The 19474-nt window shown below is 45.4% G+C and overlaps 1 long non-coding RNA gene across 1 annotated transcript in view; it reads left to right on the top strand.

Annotated features, from left to right (window-relative positions):
- The window catches only part of LOC144807236 (uncharacterized), a 56091-nt gene extending 36627 nt beyond the window's left edge, over nucleotides 1-19464 (top strand). Inside the window, exon 3 of the long non-coding RNA XR_013606139.1 lies at nucleotides 18827-19464. This is a non-coding gene — a long non-coding RNA (uncharacterized LOC144807236). The remainder of the gene's footprint in view (nucleotides 1-18826) is intronic.
- Nucleotides 19465-19474: the final 10 nt, after the last annotated feature.

Below are 19474 nucleotides of genomic sequence, written 5' to 3'. Positions count from 1 at the left end.
CTTTGATAAAGTCTCCTCCCTCTTGTCCAGCTGTGTCTTTAGAATCAATAACCCCTCTGCCATATCTCTTTCTGTGATGACCTGAAGGAGCAGTATATGTCGGGGAAAGAAGAAAAGCCACATAACATGTTTCTGAAAAATAGGTGGGAAGCCATGTGTAGGCTCTATCATGGCAAACAAAATATGTACCTTGATATGGTACCAGTGGTGAAGAAATCAAGGGTGTATAGATGTATGTATGGGAGCAAACACTCTTTTCCTGTTTGTTCTTAATGTTCTGACCATTTATCTGCAGACATAGGTTACCTTTATGAGGTATGGTCCAAATTGGCGAAGATCTTCTTTGTCTAGCCTTATCAGTGAGACTAGTAACGTAACGAGTCACATTCCAACCATCATATGCTCGTTTCTCATCAACGGGAATCTTACCAATGTCGGCAATTTTAGCCATTGTCACTGTTACCTTTATCAAAGGACTATGACTAAATATTGGATTTGATTCTGATATGCATTGGAAAACATAGCCAAATAAGCCCAAGCGGAACCTTCATAGGAAAATGGAAGGACTAAGTATGGCATCCCTTTCTCTGTGTTATGTGGCATGAGCCCACAAATCCAACAGTCAGTAGTGTTAACTACCAGTTGATGCTGATGTAACAACTGGATGAACGAATTGTTGAAGTATTCTGTCCTCCTAATTTGTTCATGATGTGGGAGTGTATAGAACTTATGCGGGGAAATAGTAGTAGGAAAAGGCAAAGAAACAGAAGTAGGAACAGGTGCTTGCTGCATAGTGTGGGCAATCCAACCCACACAAGCTAATAAAATACATAAACATACTAGAATACACAATGCTACGCCACATCGACTAAACAATAATTTCTTGTACTTATTTCTCTTTACAATCTTAATATTATTCCCTTCCACTTTATTATCCATTCTCTAAAGGCGTTGCTCACGGTAATCTTCCTGGATCACTTCGTTGTGGTTATTAGCCGTCCTATGACACTGCAAGTCCTGTTGACCTAGGTCACTATTCAGGTCACAGCCTAAGACTCATACCGTGTCCCTGCAACTTGATGGATAGTGAAAAGGAAATGTCTTTTAATTAAAAAAAAGGTATAAAAAAGAAAAACAAAGTTCAATTGTCTTTAGTCAACCTAGGTCTTAGGTTGTACCGTGTCTTGCCAGGTATCGTTTGGTCTCGAAACAAAGTCTCTGGGTTCATCGTATTCAGTCGCAAATGTGTTGGTACAGCTTCTTGCAACACGTCTTCATCTTCTTTCTCAGAATTTGTCCAGTCCAGGCGTGCACTACTGAAAGGTACAAATTGGGGTACTTTCTCACTCTCACTGTCACCAACGCCTTCTCGGACCCACTGGTCGTACGGTAAAGGCAAGGGTACCCTCTTAAAATACACGCCGTGGATCCAGTTTTTCTTCCCGGCGACCTTCACAGCTGTACGTGTAACAAGAAGCACTTGTCGCGGCGGCCCCCAACGAGGTTCCAAATTCTTTTTCCTCTGGAAATTCTTCAAACATACGAAATCTCCAGGTTGAATGGAATGGCCTGGATCTGAGGAAGCCTCCGGCAAAGCGTTTTGAACCTTTTTATGAATAACACGTAATTTAGTGGTGAGGTCATGCAAGTAATCAACCAACAATGGGTATGGAATATCGGAATACTTTTTAGGTCGAGGGACTCCCCAAACATTGGCTGGGCGCCCAAAAACGACCTCATAAGGACTAAGTCCTAAACGAGAGTGTACAGTTGTTCTTGTAGAGAAAAGTGCCAAAGGCAAGGCATCGGGCAAAGCAAGGCCCGTGCTGGCCTGAATCTTTGCTAATTTGAGCTTGAGAGTGCCATTATAACACTCTACCGAACCCGCTGACTGAGAGTGGTTTGCCGCATGGAATTTCTGTCTAATACCAAGACCCACACACACCTTCTGCATAATTTGGCCTACGAATTCACTTCCATTGTCACTCCAGACAATGCGCGGAAAACCAAACCTCTGGAAGAATTCCTTCAAGAGGACTTTGGCAGTGGACAAAGCAGTATTATCCTTTAAGGGGTAGGCCTCTATCCATCTGGAAAAGGCACAGACCACCACCAGAACATTCTTAAGGTTATTGGAACGTTCCATGTTAATGTAATCAATTTGTAATACCTCAAAAGGGTACGTAGGGGGAGCAAAATGACCTGCCGGATTTGGTGTTCCCTTTCCTGGATTATGCATTAAACAAATGATACAATGCTTCACCACATTCTCCGCACATTTGGGAATTCCTTCATTCTGCCATACTGGAGCCAGAAGCTTGCATATTCCTTTCACACTGATATGAGCTGGACCATGCGCCATAATAACTACAGGTAGTACATAAGCATCTGGTAACAACCAACGTTGGTGTTCTGACAATTCCGTCCAACACCCTGTTGCGTCCAACATTCCCGTACTTTCTCTCCACTTACTCAATTCTTTCTCAGTTGCTTCTTCTTCAATCATTTTCACACGTTTTACTGTGTCCTCACACATACCTCCTTCTCTGACCCATCTTGCAGGGCCTGCAACATACATGTGACTTTTAACATCTTTCGCTGTTTCTTTCGCCACCTCATCTGCAAAAGCATTCCCGCGACCCACATCATCAGTGATCCTTTTGTGTGCACTGCATTTCACAATCGCTATCTGAGTAGGCAAGGCAAGTGATTCGAGAAGGTCAGTTACCAACTGACCATGCTGTATTTTAGTCCCGTGGGAAGTAAAGAATCCTCTTTCCTTTCACAAACGACCGTAGCTATGAGCCACGCCAAAAGCGTATTGGCTATCAGTATAAACAGTCACTCTTTTTCATTTCGCCAACACACACGCTCTCGTTAGTGCAATCAACTCAGCGGCTTGTGCTGAATTCTGTGTAATGCGTGCAGTTTCTACTACGGTATGCAAGGTAGTAACAGCATAGGCTGCGGACGTCTCGCCATTAGGAAGCTTAAAACAAGACCCATCTACCCATAGGATCCCATCTGGATCCACGAGTGGCGTATCTTTTAAATCTATTCTGCCTTTAGCTTCCTCCTCTGTTTAAAGAAAACAATCATGCTGTTGTTGGGTATCTTTCTCTTCTGGAATGGGTAAAAATGTTGCTGGATTTAAGATATTACATCGCTTGATATGTATGTGACTAGCCAAGAGCGTCAACTCATACCTAGACAAACGAGCACTCGTAAGATGTTGCGTTTTTGTTCTATTCAAGAGAGTATCCACTGCATGTGGGACCATAACAACAAGAGTATGATCCAATACCAATCCAGCAGATTGACGAATGGAGATCGCTGCTGCTGCTGTTGCTCTGAGACAACTAGACAATGCCTTGGCTACTGGATCGAATATAGCCGAAAAATAGGCACATGGCTTTGTTTGTCTCAAAATTGTTGTGTCAAGACTGACAACGCACAACCCTCTCTTTCATGGACATAGAGTGTGAAAGGTTTACTATAATCTGGAGTACCCAACACAGGAGCGGAGCACAAAACAATACGTAAATCAGAAAAACGTTGCTGACATTAATCAGTCCAAGGATGAGGTTGGGGTGTATCTTTCAGAGTAAGTGCCAACAAAGGTTTAGCCAACAAAGTAAAATTTGGAATCCACTGTCTACAATAAGAGGTAATGCCCAGAAAGGCACGCACCTCCCTTTGTGTGGATGGTACAGACATTCGCGCAATTGCATGGATACGCTCTGGGGTCAATCGCCTTCCCTCCTTCGAAAAGAGTTGACCTAAATAGGTAACCTCTTGGCGGCAATATTGTAATTTAGAGGGTGACACCTTGTGGTGCAGATCAGACAAATGTCGCAAAAGCGAAACAGTCTCATCCTTACAAACATCCTCTGAATCGGCAGCCACTAACAGATCATCCACATATTGAATAAGAGTAGCACCTGGAGGCAAAGAAAAAGCATCAAGCTGGGATTTCAAAGCCTGACTATAAATAGAGGGACTCTCACAATAGCCTCGAGGTGCACGTTTAAATCGAAAACTTCGGCCTCCGAGAGAGAAACCAAAGAGATCCCTACTTTCCTCAGCAATAGAAATGCTACAGAAAGCATTTTTGAGATCAATAACTGTGAACCAAACAGCCGAAGCAGGAATCATTGTGAGAAAAGCAGTAATATCCGGAACAACAGGAAACTGAGGGACAACAATTTTGTTGACCTCTCGGAGATCAACCACAAAACGGTATACAGGAGGCTTAGAAGGATCAGTACGTTTCAGAACTGGCAGAACAGGGCTGTTGCAAACATTTCCTCTTGTTTCTTCAATAACACCCTTCTGAACTAAATTATAAACAATAGCCAAGAGAGCTCTTTCGCCATCGTTGGAAATCTTATACTGAGGAATGCGTGGTAATTTAACATCAGGCTTGACAGTAACCACGTAAGATGGAATTTGGAGCAGACCAACATCATTCGGACCTGTGGCCCAAAGAGTAGCAGGAAGTGAATGCAGTTCAAGTGGCAATTGATCTCTAGACAAATACATAGGAGAAACCAATTTATCTCCCAAAGTAAGATGTACACCAGAGGGGGAACAATACAATGTTGCATGTAGACGTTTTAACAAATCCAAACCCAACAAATTCTCACAGCAACCAGTTGTTAAAATGAGCGGAGCTTCCAAATCATAAGGACCAATGGAAATAGGCAAAGGACAAGAAACCGGATTGCGAACTGGGGCGCCAGAAAATCCTACAGAAACATTTTTTAAGCCAGACAAAGGTGCCCCACGGAGTTTGGAATGAATGATAGAACTTCTCATCGCACCAGTATCCAAAAGAAATGGCTCTGTAACACCCAATGCAACATCGTCAACATAAGGCCCATTCTGATCCACTGGACCTGATATCACTACCTTGCTTTGTCCATGGCTGTCCTATCTAGTATGAAAATCAGGATTGTCACTTTCGGTACAATAATCGTCATTGTAATATTGCGCAGACTGAGAACTCTGCTGATCGAAATAATTCCTAGTATTCTGAGGGGGAAAAGAACTCTGTCCCTGAGACAACGCACCTCGCCCTGTACCCCTAGGTACTGACTGAAAACCACCACGGCCTCGTGGCACTGGCAATCCACCATTACGCTGTAATAAAACCGGACAACTACTCTAAAAATGACCTTCTTCTTTACAATAGGCACATTGATTAGGACCCAACAATGTTCGCGGAACAAAGGGTGCAGGTTTCTGTAACAATCTTTGAAACTGTGGGGGCTGTTGTAATTGACGCTGAGCAGAAGGAGGGGGGTACGCTTGTTGCAACAGAACCTTTGTTTTGAACTCTTTAGTCTTTTTCTCCACTTTATCCTTTTCTTCCTTCTCCCTATTCTCGTAGTACTGAGCAGAAGCTAATATCTGGGCAGACGATGAAACAGCCCACAAACTCTCTGAGTCTTTCAATTTGTGCGATAATTCTGGCAGTAAATTAAAAACAAATGTATCCACAAATAATCGCTGTCCACCCTCGGTACTCATATCTGAACGATGAACGTTTCTTCGAAACGGGTAAAGAAATCGGAGACACTCTCATCTTTCTTTTGTTTACACGCAGCTAACTTATCCCAATTAACACGTACGGCAGGCAGCATCGTCTTCATTAAAGCTATTATTCTACCAGGCAATTCTGTGATCAAATCATCGGGTTTAGAACCACCTACTTGTGCTGTATCTGCAGCAGTTAAAGCAGCCCAATTACCACCTAAAGCATGGTCGTGGTCTTCCCTACGAATCCGAGCCCATAATGCTTGTGGGACTACATTTCCCATCAGCAAATCAATATCTGCTAAATTCATAATACACGCATCAACAGTCTGGGACAACTCCTTATAATACCCAGCAGGATTCTTACGAGGGTCCGGTAAAGACTGTTTAAGCGCCATAACTTCAGATCTTTTCCAAGGGACATGTACCCATATACGCTGGAAATGAGCTGGGACACCTGGAGCAGCACCTGCCTGTGGAACCGCATCCCTCCATATCGGGGGAACTTCTCGCATAGGATAGTGTTTCATTTTACGCCGAACCGCAGGATCAGGTTCGAGAGAAGCTTGAGAGAAAAAGGAAGACCTAAAAGTGACAAGTGTTTGGACGGCATCCTCTACATCGGAACCCACAATAAATCCTTTATCAAATTTATCCTGTATATCAAACAAACCCTGAGGAGGTAAATCCAAATCCATATCTACCCATGCTTTAACAAGAGTATTACACATGACATTAAAAACATATCTCTGTGTAGGCGCATTCCACTGAAGAAAGGTATCCAGGACATCACGCACGCTATACTGTGGACCACTCATGATCCAATTGCGAGCGAGAGAGTCTAACTTAAGTTGCTCATCAGAATCTGGAATTTGACTACAGGATTGTCTTCGGGACGAAACAGGAGTCATATTAAGGGACCCAAAGAAAGGTGACAAGAGACCAGAAACAGTATCAACTAATCGTTGACGAGCCTTAGGAGAATCCGACACTAGAACGGGAGACAACGTATTAAGTACAGTAGGAGAAGAGCTAGTTGCAAAAGAAACTGATCGTAGAGGAGACTGAGGTACAGAAGTCGGTGGCAAAGGAGGTGGAGGTGGAATTACTGGAAGAGGCAATTGTGGAAGAACCGGAACAATTGGTTGAGCAACTGGTTGCTGAACAACAGGTTGTAATAAGGGTGCATTAGCACCTAGTACATAAGGCAGAGGTAATCTCAACAAATGAGACATTAAGGGAACTTCGTCAAGATCCTTACTCTGTGGGGAAGTAGGCAACACAGGATAACATCTATCTATTGCCATACGATGCTGTCTTTCTGAAACTTCAATCATCTGATCAGTCTCATTATTCTTAAACTGTTGGGCAGCCTGTAAAATCGTCATATCTTGCGCTTACTTATCTTTTTTCGCCTGTTTAATTTCTTTCTGTTTGACTTCCTTGCGCTATAGGCGGAAAGAGTCAAACATTGCCGGCCGGGCTTTTCTCTTAAACTAAATATCTTCTAAATTATCTAATATGTCAGGCTCAAAGCTACCATTTTGTGGCCACTGCAAGACACCATCTTTCTTTGTGTATCGAATCCATGTTTCATAAGTGGGAGTTCCAACCAGAGGAATTGGACAAGAATCCTCTAGCCGGGAATCCCTATTACAGTCTAAACAGCAAAACGTCCTAAACTTACTAAGCCCAGGCATTTCGTAACGAACTGGACTGTTCACAAACTTCAAGGGGTTAAAATAATAATCACAACACAAACGTACTTACCCCTTGGCTTCGACAAGTGCACTAGTCGAATAACAAAAACAAAACAAAAGGGTGGGCGCTACCCACGAATACTTAACTAAATGTTTTCTCACGCCAGCAGATGTCCGTCTAACGTCTTGCGATACCAATCATCACCAGAGGGCCAAGGTAGGGCGACAGTCAGGGCAGCAGTCGTCAGCAGCCGTAGGAAAGGAGTAGCCGCGCTGAAAAAGACCTTCGGTCCACTTTGACATACAGGGATCGCTTACGTGGTTCGCGAATCCTCCAGAATTTTCTTGCGAAGCTCCTCACGACCCTCGGGCTGAACCACTACCACTGAAGTCGCCCCGCGTTGGGCGCCAGTTGGAGAACCGGGCCTTATGGGCCGAGCGGCGCAGGGCACGCCTGTAATCTCCGGGTTCACCTGCCTTTTCGGACAGAGACACGAGACACTCTGTTAGGCATAGAAAATCGAGTTTATTAGCTGCAGCTAAGCACAGTTGTCCAAGAAGTACACCAATGGTATGTTCTCAGGAGACTGCCACTTAATTCCGTGGCGCACAATCTTTTATAGTACACATATTTACAATGCCTACTCCCAAAACATATAAAACTGACAAATAGGAAAAGTTTGAAAACAAGCTATCAAGTATCTTGAGCACACCCTTCTTTCAGACCCCGTATGCTCTCCTCCCCTTACGTTAATCAATATTAGTGCCCGTAGTATAATTTGCAGGTGGTAGAACATATTCGCGTGCTTCAAAGGATAGTTGTGTAAGGAGAATACACGAAGAGAATAGCGAAGGCCAGTCAAATTAGATAAGGTAAGAAAGAATGGTGGGACCCAAACAGTGGACTAAACGAGGATCAATCAGTCTAGACATGGATTAACAAACTTGGTCAGACCCTGACATCGGTTTCGTAAACAAGGACAAGGGGTTACTTTTTAACAGAAGAGACATGTAGCAGCTGAAAAAGCAAAAACACTGCGTTCGCCATGCTGCCTGAGTGAGGCAACACAAAATGGCGGCTGGACACAAAATGGCAGCTAAATATGAAGCGAAGTCGAAAACCACAGAGCCTCACCCAGGGACTTGTTTTGAGCCACAATCTTTTCAATCTTTACTTGGCCCACTTGACCAGCCTGATCGAGTCATTCGATATCACCTCTACTCGAATATACACCAAGCATTAGATTAGAATTAAATACAGATAAAAGGCCCAGTAATTTCAGGAGCTGCCGCCAGGAAGTTGATGATTAGATGAGCTCAAATCCCTGATGCTGAAAAGTGAAAAAAACTGAAATAGTGGTATTTGGGTCCGGAGCCTCACGGCACATGGGTGGTGGCTAGTGTTGATCTCTGTCCACCCATTCCATCTGGTCATTAACCTGGGAGTTTGGGTGGATTCGCATCTGTCCTGAAAAGGATACTTTAAAATCACCTGCTCTACAGGATTCTGACTGGTGAAAGTTATCAGAAAAATACTTCCGTTCATCCCTGTTTCATCTAAGAAGGACCTGGTTCTAATTCTGATTCTATCGAGAAGGAATTTCTGCATCTCTTTATACGTATCGCCTTCATAGATTGCTGCTGCTACAAAAACAGCAGCTGGGTTGGTTCTGAGGATAAAAAAATCAACGTTGATTTCCAACAAACTGGTCAAATTGCACCGGCTTCCTGTCCTGAAAAGATGTCAATTTAAAGCACTTTATGTCATAAACACTCTACAATCAGGGGTTCATTCTTATTTGTCCTTTCATTTTCCCTGGCATCAGCTTGCCAAGTGGTGAGATACCACCATGCTTTTCTGGGTAAAGTCTCTAAGTTTAGCAAAATCAGAATAGATGGCTGCTCTCTGCCTGTGGTGACTGCAGGTACCTGGAATGGAATGCCGTCCCACCTGCCCTGTGCACCCAAGAAAACATGAGTTCGTTCAGGAAATAAATCAAACCCTTTCTGCTTGTGTTCAGGGGCTGTGGGATTTTGATACTTATGTGCTCATATTAGCGCCAGGACACTTCTTTTCTGAACTAGCTGTGCAGCGCTATATAAATTGGCTCTCATATCCCGTCATAAGCCATCGCTCTCTGGGCCACAGATTGTTGCCGCTATAGACGCCCTAGGAGGAGGAAAGGCACCGGGATATGAAGGTCTGGTGTCGAGTTTTACAAACAAATACCAGCTGCATACCTGCTGGAGGTGTATGCTGAGGCATTGAAGGGCGGTGTGTCGCTGGCGTCTATAAGTGATGCAATCATATCGGTGCCCCCTAAGCCTGGAAAGACCCTGTAAGTGTACCTCTTATCGCCCTTTGCCACTGCGTAACAGTGATAATAAATTCCTGCCTGAGGTGATGCGACTCGGCAATCCCTCCTACTAGAGAAAATAGTCTCCACTGTACAGTCGGGATTTGTCCCACATAAATCCACAGCGGTTCATCTACGGGCTGTGAGAAAGTGAGTTTCTGTTGCAGTACCCCCCCACTTATTACCTGATACCTGATGCACTTTTCCTTGGTGTGCTCTGGGTCCCTGCCAATCAGGTGCCCAGGGCCTGTGTTCCTTCCCTGAAAACTGTACTAAAGCCTAAACCCAATTGGCATCTCTGGCCACATGTCAGCCCCTAGTAAATGGTACTCTAGGTACCCATGGCATTGTGACCAGAGAAGACCGCTAAGGGCTGCAGCACTTATTGTGCCACCCTTAGAGGCCCTGTACCCTGACACACACACACTGCGTTTGCAGGCTGAGTGTCCTGGTGCAAAACTAAACAAAGAGTCAACATGGCACACATCCCTGTGTGCCATGCCCACACACCCACTGCCCTGGCATACATCAGCCACCCCTCTACTGGGGGCCCTATGCCAATGGTGTGGGCACAGGTACATGAGCCCTATGCCCCTACAGTACCCAGAGCCATTCCTGGGCACTGTAAGTGTAGTGATGCCATTAAGAGTATATGGTGCTGGGAGGTTGTCATTACGAACTCCACAGCACCATAATGGCTACACTGAAGACTGACAAGTTTGATATCAAACTTCTCAGCACATTAAACCCAAACTGATGCCAGTGTGGGATTTAATGTCAAATCCGTGGGGCCTGACAGCCCTTGCAGGGTATGTGCAACTTCATGCCCAGTGGTTACTTCAGTCTGTCATTTGCATGTTTTCATGGACTCAACAATGCATTGCACTGTATTTGTTTTTCTCTGAGACCAATAAAACAAATTTAAACCTAAAATGCACTACAGAGGGCATCTTAGAGATGCCCCCTGAAACCTAACCTACAATCCACGTCTTGTCTGACAGGCTGCCTAGGCTGCCACACAGCAGACATGTTGCTGGACCCCTGGGTGGAGAGCCCCCGCTCTCCTGGGCCTGCAACAATGCACATCCTGGGACGAGGTACCAAGCCTCCTCCCCCAGGATGGGCAGGGGAAGCTTCAAAGGCATTCCGCCTTTGTGTGCTTCTTCAGACCACTTGATGTACTGAGCAACTGGCCCCCACCAGTTCTAACCCACACTCTGGCGGGAAGACTGGTGGGAAACCCTACGTCAGGAACAGGGGTGTGCCAGCCTGTGCCAACTCCACCCCTCAGGTGGGAGAGGAGAGGTGATGCATGACCCCGGGCTCCGGCCATCTTGAAGATGGGGAGACCTGCCCAATCACAGCTAGGCTCCTGCCCCCCTCCCACAGGAGAGGAGCAGGCTAGTGGATGTACCCACCCCAGGACAGCGACCCATTGGTCCCTGCCCTTGCCCTACTTGTAATGCCCTTAAATGTAGTATTTAGGGTCACCCTGAACCTTTCTTCCCCAGATCCAGATTATGAAACAAAAAAGAAGAACAAGAAACAAGAAGACCTGCCGTGCAGCTGCTAAAAAGAGGAAGACACCAACTGATTTGACCCAGCCTTACCGGCCTGTCGACCCTCGAACCTGCTCCTGCTAAACCTCGGCGTCTCCAGTGGTCAGGAACCTCAAAAACCCCAGAGGACCTGACTGCCTTGTGACTCTGACTACCTGGGTCTCCCACGAGCCGTGGTACTGCTCAAAGCAAGTAACAAGCCCTGGCATCAGCCCGGAATCGCGAACCCTGCATACTCTGCACCCGCCAAGCCTGGCCTGTGCTGGAGTGAACTAAGACCCTGAGGACGTCCCCCCGACGATTCTGACTTGAATCCAGTGCCCAAGGACCCTCCTCGACGACCCAGACGACGCCTGCAGCCTCAGGACAAAGGACCCCTCTGGCCGAAACCAGCAGGTGGTAAGATTCCCAGACCTCAAAAGACACCCCTGCCCCCGGTGCCCCACGGCCCCCTATGCCCAATTTCTGGGTGCTTACCTATCCTCCAAGATCCCAACTTACTCCTCCAAGTGATGGTCGCTCCAGAAGAACCTCCGTCCCTGAGCCTGCAGCCTTTGTTCCCTTTTCAAGATCTCCCTTGAATAACATTGAGCGCCCGACGGCCCAAAAGCTCCCTGCAACCAGCCGCCCGAGTGCCCCTGGCAGTGCAACCTTTGTCCCTATCTACTTCCCCATTTGTCCTGAGCAAGTAACCCAGAGCCCCGCTTCCACAACCGCGTGGCCTGCTAGCCAGCAGCTACCAACCGAAGGCCCCCTGCCTCTCATGGGATAACATTGAGTCTAACTACCTCTGCACCCGGCTGCCCCTGTGCCGCTGAGGGTGTACCAACTGTACCTACCTGACCCTGGGGGACCCCTGAGTCTATGCCCAGAATCTTAACTTCACCAGTCGAGTACTCACCTGAAAACCGATAACTCACTTTCCTTCTATTGGATAACATTGACTGGTTTGACTCGAAAGATTTTCTAAGTGTGAAGTTTTGAAACTTTAAAATATTCATCTAAAATCAGCCGAATAACGAATTCCGAAGTACTCACCTGTGATCAGGAGAGAAGCCAGTAGTGTACCTTTTAGCCCAGTACTGAACCGCAAAAGTAATACTAACCGTGTTTACTAGTAACCTGAATTTTCTTCCATAGGAAACCATTGACTGTTTTTCTCTGAAATTTCTTCTGTCTACTTTTGAAAATTACAAATATTCCTTAAAAATCGTACCAAATACTGAAACGTAATTACTTCCCTGTCTTAGGTAGAGACCCGAATACTGAACTTAGGAGTACAGTCCTGGATTACAAAAGTAACAAGAACCTACTTTACCTGTGACTAGAAGGTTAGAATCTGCTCTAAGATGAAGTGGTAGAGTATTCCATATTTTTGGGGCTTTATATGCGAAGGAACAACCTCCGGCCCTCGCTCTATGAATTCTTGGGATTTGGGCTAGAAAAGCATGTGAAGATCGTAGAACTTTGGTGGGTTCATCTGGTGATACCAGCGGGTGATTGATCTCTGGACCTGATTTCCAGTACGCCTGATGTGCAATGCACAGAGATTTAAACTTGACTCTCTCCCTGATGGGGAGCCAGTGTAATGATCTTAGACCAGTTTTTATTGAAGTTCTCCGGGGGGTGCCAAGTAAGGTGCGAGCAGCACAATTCTGAGTGCGTTGTAATTTTTGTAGGGTGTATTCCGGCACCCCAAGGTACAGAGCATTGTTAAAGTCTAGACGGGATTGAATTAAGCCCTGAATAACTATCTGTCTTGCCTCAAAGGGGAGAAGTGGTAGGATTTTCTTTACCATCCTTAGGAGGCCAAAACAGGTCGCAGAGACTTTAGTTGCCTGCATGTCGAAGGTCAACGATTTGTCTATCCACACCCCCAGGCTTTTGATGTTGTCTCTAGGGGTGGGAGCTGTGCCCATGCTCAGAGGCCATGACATCTCCAAGGTGGAAAGAGTTGGAGGGCCTAGAAGCATCAGCTCAGTTTTATCATCATTGAGCTTCAGACATGATTTAGTCATCCAGCTCTTGACAGGTTGTTAGGTTGGACTGCGGTAGTGGGGTACTCCTTTGTGCAAGAGAGACCACTAGCTGGGTATCGTCCGCATAGGTGATGATGTTCATACCATGCAGACGTACTATTCCAGCCAGCGGTCTCATATAGGCGTTAAAGAGCGTAGGGCTCAATGAAGAGCCCTGCGGAACCCCACATCCCAGAGGCTTCTTCGAGGAGACCGATGTGCCTTCAAAGACCTGGAAGGTTCGGTCTGATAGAAAAGACCTGAACCACTCCAGGGCTTCTCCCAAAATTCCCATATCGAGGAGGCGGTCCAGAAGTATTTTATGGTTGACCGTATCGAAGGCGGCACTCAGGTCAAGGAGGATCACTGCCACTGACCCTCCCTGATCGAGTATCCGCCTAGTCTCTTCTGTCACTGCCAACAGGGCTGTCTCCGTGCCGTGTTTTGGGCGAAAGCCAATCTGGGAGGTGTCGAGCAGATGGTTATGCTCGAAGAACTGGGTTACACTGATGTTGATGTGTTTCTCTAAGATCTTGGTAGCCCAAGGAAGCAATGATATCGGGCGATAGTTATTAAAATTAGTTGGGTCAAGGGTGTTTTTTTTAACAATGCTCGGACCATGGCTTGTTTCCAGGACTGTGGAACTATCTTACTCGTAATGGAAGAATTCAACAGCTCCATTAGATTGGGAAGAATGACTTTGTTAACTTGGGTCAACATCTAAGGGGGGGCAGGGTCACAATGTAAGTCTGATTTGATTTGGTTAATCAAGGTCTCAAGGGTGTCAAGGTGCAGCATTGGGAAGTGGTCCAGAGAGTTGTTATGGAGGGAGACCGCTGATGTAATCGATGGATTAGGTTTTTGCAAAGACAAATCAGTTTCTGGGTCAGAGAAGGAGAGATAGATTGTGTTTACTTTTAGAAAAAAGGCATTGGCCAGTTCCTCGCAACGAGAGGATGAGTTGTCATCAGCTGATAACGGTGATGGCAACCTGGTCAGTGTTTTCACAATCTGATAAATTTCTTTAGGCTTAGATTTTGCCAGTTTAATCTTTTCCGTATAATGTATGGATTGTTTATCTCTGATTTCGTTTTTGTAGTTCCTAATTGCTTCTCTGTAGGTCGCTTTATCCGTAGGCTCATAGGATAGGCACCACTTCCTCTCTAGTCTTTTACAGAGGCGTTTTTTTCCCCTTAGATCTTCTGAGTACCAAGGGGCGGTTTTTTGTTTCCTTCTAGCACCGGAGGTTCGATAGGGAAGTACAGAGTCCAAGGAGCTTGTTATCCAGTTGTTAAACAGCTCATTGTTAGCGCAAGGATCAAGAGAGAGTGACGGATTAGTGGCAGTAAGATTGCTCATCCATTCGTCTGTTTTGATCTTTGACCAATTTCGGGTGGTACGAGAAAGGGGGATAGAAGGTAACATTTTGGGAATGGACCAAGTTAAGGAAATTAAAAAATGAACAGTCCAAGGAAGATGGCTAATATTGCCAACCTTTAGAGTTTTGCTATTGCTAAATCCTGGGTCTAAAAGATGACCCTTGTTGTGTGTAGGTCCTGGCACCAATTGATCTAGTTGCATAGCAGCTAAACTGGTTGTGACTCCCATGGCAGTGGTGTCTAGCAAGTTATCAAAATGAATGTTAAAATCTCCTAGTAAGGTAAAATTAGAGGGGCAGGTGACTAATTCAGTCAAAACCTCCTGGTTTTTATGGGACCAGGAGGACGGTAAATAAGGATGCCAGCGAAGCTATTGTTAGGTGTAAATTCAATGACAAAAGGGAAACTTTCACAGTCCGCAATAGATTCCGTTAGGCAGCGACATGTGTAAATGTCTTTATAAATGATAGCCAGCCCTCCACCTTTGCCTTGTGGTCGATCTAACCGGGCTATCTGATAGCCAGGAATGAGGGCTTGCACTATATCAGGCTGGGAATATTGGGTAAGCCAGGTGTCAGTTAAAAATGCCACATCCGGCATATGTTCCTCTAACAACAGCGACATCTCCAGACTATGCTTGGCCAGAGATCGACAGTTAAGGAGAAACATTTGGTAGTCCTTAGAATCCAATTGGGTGAGGTGGTCAATTAGCTCAAGTTTACAGTGAGGACATACATGGGGGGTTTCTAGAGGGGGGACGTGATGAAGGCAGCCATTGGGAATGGGAGGACAGGATCGAAGTAGAAAGTCCTTATTATAAGCTAGCCTTTGTGGTTGGGGGCAACCAGGGGGGGTGGCCCCTGGTCCCGGTCGGGCGCAGACGGGCTTGCCTTTGGCGTGCCGCCGGCGCGCCCGCTGCGCCCGCCTGCTGCGCGGACGAGATGACATAGGGAATTTATAGGGTGTTTAGGAGGGTGGGAGGCGTCCTGCTGCTAGAGTGTAAATCCCTTACCCCTCTCAATATGGCGGCTCTCAGTGGCGGTAAGCCCTATTTCTATCTCTCTGCGCCAGCTCCTACTCGGCTGCGCAGGAATCGGTAAAGGCGATTTTCTGGCTAACAAGTGATCTAAAAGTTCTAACAAGTAAGTACTCTACTTGAGAACATGCGGCGATTTAAAATATCGTGATGACAGTAATGTGGAAAATAAAAGTAGCAAGGTAGCTGAGAGAACCCCCGGCTTCCGCCTCAGGGGAGAGAAAAAACAGCACGGTAGCAATCAGCGCGCTGTTAGGAATGACAGGATTTAAATACTGCGGGAGGGCGGGACATGAAGTAGGCTGATGCCGATAAGGCACTTGACTCCCTGGAGTAGCCTTTTATGATAGAAACGTTTAGGCGGCTTGGTATGTCAGGGAGTTTGAGATCTCGTATGAAGCTGCTGGACACACAGCCCGTGGCCTGCATGTACGTAAATGGGCTCAACTCCGATGCCGTTCAGATCGCCTGGGGCACTGGGCTTAGTGTTATAATTTCTGATGTCTTTGTCTCAAACTGGAGGGTCGCAAATCCTGGTTGGTGCACTATGAATAGTGACTTGTATATTTTTACTGTGCTGCCACCACACAGGCAAACTGACCCAGGAGTTACAAGTTAGCCGTGGCGGCTACAGGCCATTGCTTACATTGATGGCCCCACCCAGCTCTCTGGCCCTCTGGCCATGCCCTTTTGAGAAGCTGGTGACCCCAGTGCTTCTTCGAACAGTTCTTTTATCGTGGCTCTCCATTTTACGCGACCAACTCTCCCCCCAATGGCCTCCTCAAATGGTGCGATGTTTGGGTGACATTCGTTCCGCGAAGTCCTGAAGCGTTCATAAAGCACAAGCCCGAAACCCATCAGCCTATATCTTTCAGGATCAAGACCTAACGAAAAGAACAAACGCAGAATTCAAATGTTTTGATAGAACAATGTCATAGTCACAGTTTGATGCACTGTAGTCGTTCGCCGTATTAGCAGGTCTTTTGTAATTAGGCGCTCCTACCTGGAGACGGTTGTTATGTGGTCACTATTAATAAGGGGTTATTGTCCGCCATTGCAGATACACTGTCTACCTTGATACTTCGGCTTTTCCTTAACCTTTGTGTTGTTCTAAAAGTACCAGTAACCTTTATAAGGCAAGTCGGTAAGCTTTATAATGTTGTCTATCAGTTGTCGCTTTATTCCCTTCTTGTAAAATATGCAAACCAAACTTGAAATAAGTACACTTTGCTGTGAGAATAGCTATTGTTGCCACTGATTTCTTTTATTGCAGCACAGCAATGCCTCTATTATGAATCGAACATTGATTATTCAAATTGTATTGATTTAATTCCAGAGTGATTTTTGGACCATTAAGGCGATAAATAATACATTGACCTCATATTTGTGTTGAATCAGTTTATCCTGTTAGAGTCCTGTCCTTTGTCGTCGTTTTCTAGTGAGCGGCCAAGGCTCTAGAGGATCATAGGGCTCTGCCCCTCCTTTTGCTTCGATAGGTCAACTTGAATATGAGAAATATGGAAAGGTAGAAATGCCGCATCACCTGTGGATAACTGACACCTCCTCCCGCTCTTCCAAATACCATCCGGTCACAAATGGCATCCTGGGCCCCAAAAGGACAACGTCATGCCAGATGCCATGTAATGTTGGAAAAGGGGGGAAAACGAGTAATAGGCGCATATCTGCTGCGGGGATATGTCAGGTAAATTATTGGTTGTGATGGATTCTCTATAAGTACTAAGTGACTGATCTCATTGAATATTAAATTATATGAATCAACGTTTGTTTGCCTGATCTGCGCTTATAATGTAAAGGATGGGCCTTACATTGAACCCCTCGTTCTGTTTTACACAAAAGCCCCGGATGGAGCTGCATCTTACAGAACTTTATCTACTTTAGGAAGAACTAAAGACTTGCTTTTTAAAGTTGTCTTCCAGGGCCAGAACCAGGCTCTGTAAGCGGCACTAGTTTCAGGGATATGGACAGATGTTATGGCGATAGGCAACCCCCCTCAACCCACAATAATGTTCCAATCTTCCAGGTTAGAAGGAACCAGAAATGCTTGAACCAAGGGAGCTGTTGAAAGTGTCAAAGGTGGCTTATGAACAGCGAGTAAAGACAGGAGTTGGCATTTGAGATGATCTTAAGTGAATCGGAAAGAATGAGAAGAAGTGTGTGAATGGAGTTGCTTTTGTTGTATGCTTCATGAAGAGTTACTGGAAATTCTGCAGCCCAGCCTGATCCAGCTCTTTTTGTAAACTCTATTGTTGTTTAAATGAAATCTTGACCATATGCGTCTATCTTAAGCAAAACCTCAAGCACTTGGGTGCTCCGTGAGCGCCCTTACTTTGCTAAGTTACTCTGTAAACACTGGTAAATCACCTCTTTTTCAGACATTAATAAGATGTCACCTGATCAACAGAACCTTTAGTTAAATATCTGTGTATGATGAAATATTTCTTGCTAATTTTTAAAGGCGGTAAAGAAGAAGAGGGAGATATACTAATATGTTGTGCCGTATTTGCATCACAAAAGTGGCACAAAAAAGCGCAAAATCTTTTTTTCCTAATTTACTTTCCAGCGCTAAACTTTTTTAGCGCTGGAAATAATGTAAAAGTAATGTGAAGCAGCGCATAGCACTGCTTCGCGTTACTTTGCACCATGGGGGCCTGCCAAAGGGGGTGCATGGGCATTCCCGTGCAACCACCCAAGATTTCTCATGCTAAACCCATTTTACCAAATTCAGTAGATTGGGTTTAGCGTGAGAAAACTGCACCATTTTAAACTAGACACAAGGAAGGAGAAATTATTTAATTTCTCCTTCCTTTTCTGACTTTGCATGCGTGCTGCACTGAGCAACATGCATCCAAAGTGGGAAAAGCCTTCCCTCGTGTCTGACATAGTATTTTGTACAGGAAGGATGTCCTTCCTGTACAAAACCGATGCTGCACTCACACACACACCCTAGCGCTCTGGTGCTAAGGTGTGTGCATGGCGCACGGCTGCTGTAATCAGTGATGGCGCAAGGGAAAGGGAAGGAGAGAGCCATATCTTTGAAAATATGGTGCTCTCCTGTTCCCTTCCTGTCGCGCCACACAGCGCAGCCTCGCGGGGGGAGGGCTGTGCTGCATTGTGTGGAGATTTGGTAAATCTCCCCCGAAATGTCTTTTACAACTATTGTGAATTCTCATTCCATTATGTTTCAATTTAGTAATTTTAAATATTTTTACATCCAACAGAAAACAAGCCTTGAATGTGTGAAATGAACATCAATAATAAAGCGAATGCTGTAAATCTTCAATAATAGCAGAAATATTGAGCTACAGTATTCAGGAAAACATCAGCGCAGTCGGCGACAGAGGAACCTGCACACAAACTGACATATCCCGGATCAAGCATCAAGGGCAGTTCAGTGATTGTAAGACGCTGAGCTGTGCACCTCCACGCCACAAGACGAAGAAATGACCTTAGGAAAATTAAGGCAACAACAATAACAAACCGCCTCCTGTATAAACAAGTGTCCAATATCATGGGATCTGTATGGTGTGATTACCGCAGAGCTCTGTTTTATAAAATGATGACAAGCCATCATTCCGTGCTCTAGGAGAATTGTAAACTCTTTCCTGACAAACCACAGTAACCAGAGAAAAGCACAACAGAGCAGAGCCGGACAACTGACGGGTAAAGGAAAGAGGAGTTCTTGTAGCTACAATACAATAGACTGTCCTAATTTGAAGGAAGATACATCTTTACCCGCAATCGTGCATAGCCATAATCCAATCTAAAAGCACAATCGCCTACAAAGACACCTTCTACGTATTAGGAGTGTGGCAAATATTTGGTGGCTATCGCATTTTTTTGTGAAAACAGAAATAAAACATGCAAAA

This window comes from Lissotriton helveticus, unplaced genomic scaffold (genome assembly GCF_964261635.1).
Source record: "Lissotriton helveticus unplaced genomic scaffold, aLisHel1.1 SCAFFOLD_698, whole genome shotgun sequence".
Classification (NCBI taxonomy): Eukaryota; Metazoa; Chordata; class Amphibia; order Caudata; family Salamandridae; genus Lissotriton; species Lissotriton helveticus.
Note: the sequence above shows the minus strand (reverse complement) of the source record. Positions and strands in the feature narration are given on the sequence as shown.